Raw genomic sequence first — 8,613 nt, 5'->3', positions numbered from 1 at the left:
CGGTGCCCATTTTGGAACTGTGTTTCCCGCAAATTGCATTTTGGAACGTTCGCTCATACAGTGGCTTGCTAAAGTATTCACCCCCCTTGGCATTTTTCCTATTTTGTTGCCTTACAACCTGGAATTAAAATTGATTTTTGGGGTGTGTGTATCATTTGATTTAGACAACATGCCTACCACTTTGAAGATGCAAAATAATTTTTTTTGTGAAACAAACAAGAAATAAGACAAAAAAACAGAAAACTTGAGCGTGCATAACTATTCACCCCCCCAAAGTCAATACTTTGTAGAGCCACCTTTTGCAGCAATTACAGCTGCAAGTCTCTTGGGGTATGGCTCTATAAGCTTGGCACATCTAGCCACTGGGATTTTTGCTCATTCTTCAAGGCAAAACTGATCCAGCTCCTTCAAGTTGGATAGGTTCCGCTGGTGTACAGAAATCTTTAAGTCATACCACATATTCTCAATTGGATTCAGGTCTGGGCTTTGACTAGGCCATTCCAAGACATTTAAATGTTTCCCATTAAACCACTCGAGTGTTGCTTTAGCAGTATGCTTAGGGTCATTGTCCTGCTGGAAGGTGAACCTCTGTCCCAGTCTCAAATCTCTGGAAGACTGAAACAGGTTTCTCTCAAGAATTTCCCTGTATTTAGCGCCATCCATCATTCCTTCAATTCTGACCAGTTTCCCAGTCCCTGCCGATGAAAAACATCCCCACAGCATGATGCTGCCACCACCATGCTTCACTGTGGGGATGGTGTTCTTGGGGTGATGAGAGGTGTTGGGTTTGCGCCAGACATAGCGTTTTCCTTGATGGCCAAAAAGATGGCTTTTGGCAAACACCAAATATGTTTGCTTATTTTTTTCTTTAAGAAATGTTTTTTTTCTGGCCACTCTTCCGTAAAGCCCAGCTCTGTGGAGTGTATGGCTTAAAGTGGTCCTATGGACAGATACTCCAATCTCCGCTGTGGAGCTTTGCAGCTCTTCAGGGTTATCTTTGGTCTCTTTGTTGCCTCTCTGATTAATGCCCTCCTTGCCTGGTCTGTGAGTTTTGGTGGGCAGCCCTCTCTTGGTTTGTTGTGGTGCCATATTCTTTAAATTTTTTAATAATGGATTTAATGGTGCTCCGTGGGATGTTCAAAGTTTCAGATCATTTTTTAAAATCCAACCCTGATCTGTACTTCTCCACAACTTTGTCCCTGACCTGTTTGGAGAGCTCCTTGGTCTTCATGGTTTCGCTTGCTTGGTGGTGCCCCTTGCTTAGTGTTGTTGTAGACTCTGGGGCCTTCCAGAACAGGTGTATATATACTGAGATCATGTGACAGAACATGTGACACTTAGATTGCACACAGGTGGACTTTATTTAACTACTTATGTGACTTCTGACGGTAATTGGTTGCACCAGATCTTATTTAGGGGCTTCATAGCAAAGGGGGTGAATACATACAGTGAGAGAAAAAACTATTTGATCCCCTGCTGATTTTGTACGTTTGCCCACTGACAAAGAAATGATCAGTCTATAATTTGGTAGGTTTATTTGAACAGTGAGAGACAGAATAACAACAAAAAATTCCAGAAAAACGCATGTCAAAAATGTTATAAATTGATTTTCATTTTAATGAGGGAAATAAGTATTTTACCCCCTCTCAATCAGAAAGATTTCTGGCTCCCAGGTGTCTTTTATACAGGTAACAAGCTGAGATTAGGAGCACACTCTTAAAGGGAATGCTCCTAATCTCAGTTTGTTACCTGTATAAAAGACACCTGTCCACAGAAGCAATCAATCAATCAGATTCCAAACTCTCCACCATGGCCAAGACCAAAGAGCCATCCAAGGATGTCAGGGACAAGATTGTAGACCTACACAAGGCTGGAATGGGCTACAAGACCATCGCCAAGCAGCTTGGTGAGATTATTCACAAATGGAAGAAACACAAAAGACCTGTCAATCTCCTCGGCCTGGGGCTCCATGCAAGATCTCACCTCGTGGAGTTGCAATGATCGTGAGAACGGTGAGGAATCAGCCCAGAACTACACGGGAGGATCTTGTCAATGATCTCAAGGCAGCTGGGACCATAGTCCCCAAGACAACAATCGGTAACACACTACGCCGTGAAGGACTGAAATCCTGCATTGCCCGCAATGTCCCCCTGCACAAGAAAGCACATATACATGCCCGTCTGAAGTTTGCCAATGAACATCTGAATGATTCAGAGGAGAACTGGGTGAAAGTGTTGTGGTCAGATGAGACCAAAATGGAGCTCTTTGGCATCAACTCAACTTGCCGTGTTTGGAGGAGGAGGAATGCTGCCTATGACCCCAAGAACACCATCCCCACCGTCAAACATGGAGGTGGAAACATTATGCTTTGGGGGTGTTTTTCTGCTAAGGGGACAGGACAACTTCACCGCATCAAAGGGACAATGGATGGGGCCATGTACCATCAAATCTTGGGTGAGAACCTCCTTCCCTCAGCCAGGGCATTGAAAATGGGTCGTGGATGGGTATTCCAGCATGACAATGTCCCAAAACACACGGCCAACAAAGGAGTGGCTCAAGAAGAAGCACATTAAGGTCCTGGAGTGGCCTAGCCAGTCTCCAGACCTTAATCCCATAGAAAATCTGTGGAGGGAGCTGAAGGTTCGAGTTGCCAAACGTCAGCCTCAAAACCTTAATGACTTGGAGAAGATCTGCAAAGAGGAGTGGGACAAAATCCTTCCTGAGATGTGTGCAAACCTGGTGGCCAACTACAAGAAACGTCTGACCTCTGTGATTGCCAACAAGGGTTTTGCCACCAAGTACTAAGTCATGTTTTGCAGAGGGGTCAAATACTTATTTCCCTCATTAAAATGCAAATCAATTTATAACATTTTTGACATGCGTTTTTCTGGATTTTGTTGTTGTTATCCTGTCTCTCACTGTTCAAATAAACCTACCATTAAAATTAGAGACTGATCATTACTTTGTCAGTGGGCAAACGCACAAAATCAGCAGGGGATCAAATACTTTTTTCCCTCACTGTATGCACGCACCACTTTTCCATTATTAATTTGTTTGAGTTTTCTGAAACAAGTTATTTTTTTTAAATTTCACTTCACCAATTTGGACTATTTTGTGTATGTCCATTACATTAAATCCAAATAAAAATCAATTTAAATTACAGGTTGTAATGCAACAAAATAGGAAAAAGCCAAGGGGGATGAATACTTTTGCAAGGCACTGTAGGTCTATCGCCGTGTTCACATTGCTGCACCTACAATAGTTTTTCAACATTTTAAGCTAAACACTCTGATCTGTTCCATTAGCCTTATTAATTGATACGGTGTATACCTCCACTACACATTTCATGGCTGCACAATCCATAGGTACAGTGCATGTATGTATGCCCCCAATACATCCACTGTGCCACTATTTCATATGACTAGCGACAGAGAATCTTCTCCTAAATGTCCACTGAGCTGCGCAGAGACACTATTCAAATGTATGCAGACTCGTTGCAACTTCAATACAACTTCAGCTTTAAGCACAAAGTTATTTTGTCCGTCTGTGACCAAGAGAATGTGGTCTTCTTTCAATTGTAAGAAATGATTTACAGTGTTGGGGAAGCTACTGTGAAAATGTAGCTTAGCAAGCTACCAATTACTTCACACTGACAGAAGTTAAGCTACACTAAAGCTACCCTTAAGAAAATTATAGTTTATTTAACTAAAGTTACTTAAATTATCATATTTCAATCTGAATTGTCATAGACTACAAATTGTAAGAACAGATCACTCTGGAGTCAGATGTTAACATAATGTGTAATTTACCTATTTAACACAAAAAATGTTTTAAGTTAACATTTTGGAGGTCTGATGCTGAAAATGAACGGAAATTCTTGCCTACTTCACCCTTGTTCTATTTTATAGTTCCAGTAGTTAGCTACACCGCTACATGGCAAAAAAAAGTAATTAACTATACAGAACACTACCAAGATTTGAATTTAGTTCAACTACCACCAAGCTACGGCAAAATGTAGTTGAATTACTAGTTGAACTACATGTAGTTCACCACTCCCCAACACTGATGATTTAATATTTCTTCATGTGGAGAGCTCTAAATCCATCGGAGAATATCACAGTGAGAAGAAACCACAATGGCTGAACTCGGTAGACTGTCACAGGTCATTTGCCGTCTCCCAAGCTGCGCTCACTCGCTCAGAGGACGAGATAATCGATTATTTGTCTGGATAGGCCAGAAAATGTGGCACGTCACGCCCTATGCAAATGTGGAGTCTGAAACCTGACCCTTCAAGTCAGCTCCACTTAGCAAGTGGAAACAGTGAGCAGACAGCTTGGGTTTTTGGTATTATAAGGCACGGGACCCTACAGTGTTCACAGAGCGCTTTGTACATCAAAAGGTCAGTCGGAACCGGTCCAGAACCGTTCAAGTACCCCATATGGGGGACTTAACATCTAAGGTAGTTTACCATTAAACCGACATCCGCATTGTTTATCAGGAATGTCACTCGAACACGCCCCAAAATTGGGGAAAACAAACATTATTTCCCATTGACGCCCATTGTAGAAGAGCCAACTTCGTTGTTGATTTTCAGTTATGCAAAAATAACAAAACATGCCAAATAGCTGCAATGTTGTTCAATGCACATGTATCCAGGTCAAAAATCCCGACCTACGGTTCGCAATGCTCCCACGTAGGGAAATAGAGCCTGCGAGAAGAGCCCTGTGGCTTCAGGCTATTCAGCGTTTGAGAGTGGTAAATGTTGGGACCTGGTGTCCAAGTAGGCTACACGCAGCTACAGTATGTGTGGAAAACATTTAATCACAGGTAAGGCATTTAACTTGTTTAGTATAGTCTATTTGAAACTCCACTCACTACTTGTAGCTGTATAGTCAGTTTGTTGGTTTTGTTGGTCTTGGCTAGCTCAATGTTCCGGTCGGTAGCTAGCTAGCACGCACTCACTCACTCACTCACTCACAGTGTCTGCTAGCACCATCATGAAAAGGTGCATGAGGGAAGTCCTACAATATTACGTTTTTCTAAGTAGTAAGAATGCTCAGGAGCAGGCAATGTTGAAAAGTAATCTTTAGACATCTTTAGTCATGTGGGTAAGATTGAGACCTTTCCTTGGCTAATCAGAGGAAACCTGATCTTTGACCTGCATTTATCTAACGGTTTGTTATCACGGAGATGTGTATCACAGGCTGACTGACTATTTTGGAATTTGGACACTTATTATATTTTTGCTCAATAAAGTCAGTCTCAGTCCATGATGTCCTATTGAAACAGGATCATAAACACTTTCCAACCACATTTAAAACAGACAGATAAGATATGCAGTGATTCATTTATAAATATTTTCTCGTCTTCACTTTTGAGAATCAAAATGACGAAAAGGGGGAGATTATAATGTTGGAATGGCTCCAGTTTCTCCAGGATCTCAAAGAAAATTTATTTGCCTCTGGTGCCGCTTGCATTCAGAGGTCCCATGTCGAGCTCCCTCATCTGGTCCTGTCTGGGGCTTTCGGCCAGCACTGTAGCCCCCGTCAATGACAACTCTCTTTGCCAGAAGTTCCTCCAAGATGGGCTTCACCTGGCACACTCTCTGGATCAGGGCCACAAAGTGCCAGGCTGAGGTAAAAATGGGACAAGGCACAAGCCTAAGTACTTTTTCATGTGATTAAATCGAAGTCACAAATTCAATAATTTTATTAACTAAACGTACATTTCAACTCAGTTTTTTCACAATTCCTGACATTTAATCCTAGTAAAAATCACCACTTTATTTTAAGAATGTGAAATGTCAGAATAATAGTAGAGAGAATTATTTATTTCAGCTTTTATTTCTTTCATCACATTCCCAGTGGGTCAGAAGTTTACATACACTCAATTAGTATTTGGTAGCATTTCCTTTAAATTGTTTAACTTGGGTCAAACGTTTCGGGTAGCCTTCCACAAGCTTCCCACAATAAGTTGGGTGAATTTTGGCCCATTCCTCCTGACAGAGCTGGTGTAACTGAGTCAGGTTTGTAGGCCTCCTTGCTCACACACACTTTTTCAGTTCTGCCCACAAATTTTCTATAGGATTGAGGTCAGGGCTTTGTGATGGCCATTACAATACCTTGACTTTGTTGTCCTTAAGCCATTTTGCCACAACTTTGGAAGTATGCTTGGGGTCATTGTCCATTTGGAAGACCCATTTGCGACCAAGCTTTAACTTCCTGACTGATGTCTTGAGATGTTGCTTCAATATATCCACATAATTGTCCTTCCTCATGATGCCATCTATTTTGTGAAGTGCACCAGTCCCTCCTGCAGCAAAGCACCCCCACAGCATGATGCTGCCACCCCCGTGCTTCACGGTTGGGATGGTGGTCTCCGGCTTGCAAGCAACCCCCTTTTTCCTCCAAACATAATGATGGTCATTATGGCCAAACAGTTCTATTTTTGTTTCATCAGACCGGAGGACATTTCTCAAAAAATTACAATCTTTGTCCCCATGTGCAGTTGCAAATCGTAGTCTGGCTTTTTTATGGCGGTTTTGGAGCAGTGGCTTCTTCCTTGCTGAGCGGCCTTTCAGGTTATGTCAATATAGGACGTACTGTGGATATAGATACTTTTGTACCTGTTTCCTCCAGCATCTTCACAAGGTCCTTTGCCCCAATGTCAAGCAAAGAGACACTGAGTTTGAAGGTAGGCCTTGAAATACATCCACAGGTACACCTCCAATTACATTTACATTTTACATTTGAGTCATTTAGCAGACGCTCTTATCCAGAGTGACTTACAGTTTTAGTGAGTGCATACATTCTTTCCTATTTTTTTCTTCTTCAATTGACTCAAAGGATGTCAATTAGCCTATCAGAACCTTCTAAAGCCATGACATAATTTTCTGGAATTTTCCAAGCTGTTTAAAGGCACAGTCAACTTAGTGTATGTAAACTTCTGACCCATTGGAATTGTGATACAGTGAATTATAAGTGAAATAATCTGTCTGTAAACAATTGTTGGAAAAAATTACTTTTGTCATGAACAAAGTAAATGTCCTAACCGACTTGACAAAACTATAGTTTGTTAACAAGAAATTTGTGGAGTGGTTGAAAAAACACCTAAGTGTATGCAAACTTCCGACTTCAACTGTATATACACTCCCCGGACAGTTTATTAGGTACATCACTCCATTCAGAAAAATGGATAGCTCCTACAGACAGTGAGTCACGTGGCCGTGGCTTGCTATATAAAGCAGGGCGACAGGCATCGATGCATTCAGTTACTGTTCGATTGAATGTTAGAATCTGCAAAACGAGTGACCTAAGCGACTTTGAGCGTGGTATGATCGTCGGTGCCAGGGGCGCCAGATCCAATATCTCTGAAACGGCTACGGTTTACTGAGAATGGTGCGACAAACAAAAAACATCCAGTCAGCAGCAGTCCTGTGGGCGAAAACAACTCATTGATGAGAGAGGTCGAAGGAGAATGGCAAGAATTGTGCAAGCTAACAGGCGGGCCACAAACAGACAAATAACGGCGCAGTACAAAAGTGGTGTGCAGAACAGCATCTCGGAATGTACAACTTGTTGATCCTTGTCACGGATGGGCTATTGCAACAGACGACCCCACTGGGTTTCACTCCTATCAGTTAAAAACAAGAAGAAGCTGCTCCGTTGGGCACGTGATCACCAACACTGGACAATTGAGAAGTGGAAAAATATCACCTGGAACATGACAGCGAGTTCAGTTTACTTGAGTAGCATGTGCAGTCCCCAGACCTCAACCCAATAGATCATCTGAGATGATGGGATGAGATGGAAAGGGCTGTTCACAGTATGAATGTACCGCCATCCAATCTGCAGCAACTGCGTGATGCCATAGCGTCAGCATGGACCAACACCCCTGTGGAACGTTTCCGACACCTTGTAGAAAGCACCGAAGAATTCAGGCTGTTCTGGAGGCAATTAGGGTACTAGATGGGTGTACCTAATAAACTGTAAAGTTTGGATGCAGGATAACTATAACAACAGTATGAACTAGGCTAATTTAGTTTATGATATTCTAAGCTCAACATAACCCTTACGGAAAAACCACATGATTTCACGTGGAAAAATCACATGATTTCACATATACAACATTTCCACGTTTTGCATATTTGAAATCATGTGAAACCATGTGTTTTTGGAACATTTCACATGTGATGATGTGGATTTTCAAATGTGAAATAATGTGAAACCAGGTGTTTTAGGAACACTTCACGTGTTGTCTAATGATCAATTAGCCTTTTAAAATGATTAACTTGGATTAGCAAACACAACGTGCCATTGGAACACAGGACTGATGGTTGCTGATAATGGGCCTGTGTACGCCTATGTAGATATTCCATTAAAAATCAGCCATTTCCAGCTACAATAGCCATTTACAACATTAACAATGTCTACACTGTATTTTTGATCAAGTTGTTGTTATTTTAATGGACAAAAAAATTGCTTTTCTTTCGAAAACAAGGACATTTCTAAGTGACCCCAAACTTTTGAACGGTAGTGTATATCTAGCTGTCTGATAACACATTCTGATTGAATGGCTTGTCCTGCACTTTGTAAAATACCCAGAGTGTGTGTT

This window comes from Coregonus clupeaformis, chromosome 8 (assembly GCF_020615455.1).
Source record: "Coregonus clupeaformis isolate EN_2021a chromosome 8, ASM2061545v1, whole genome shotgun sequence".
NCBI classification, from domain to species: Eukaryota; Metazoa; Chordata; class Actinopteri; order Salmoniformes; family Salmonidae; genus Coregonus; species Coregonus clupeaformis.
This window is presented reverse-complemented; position numbering follows the sequence as displayed.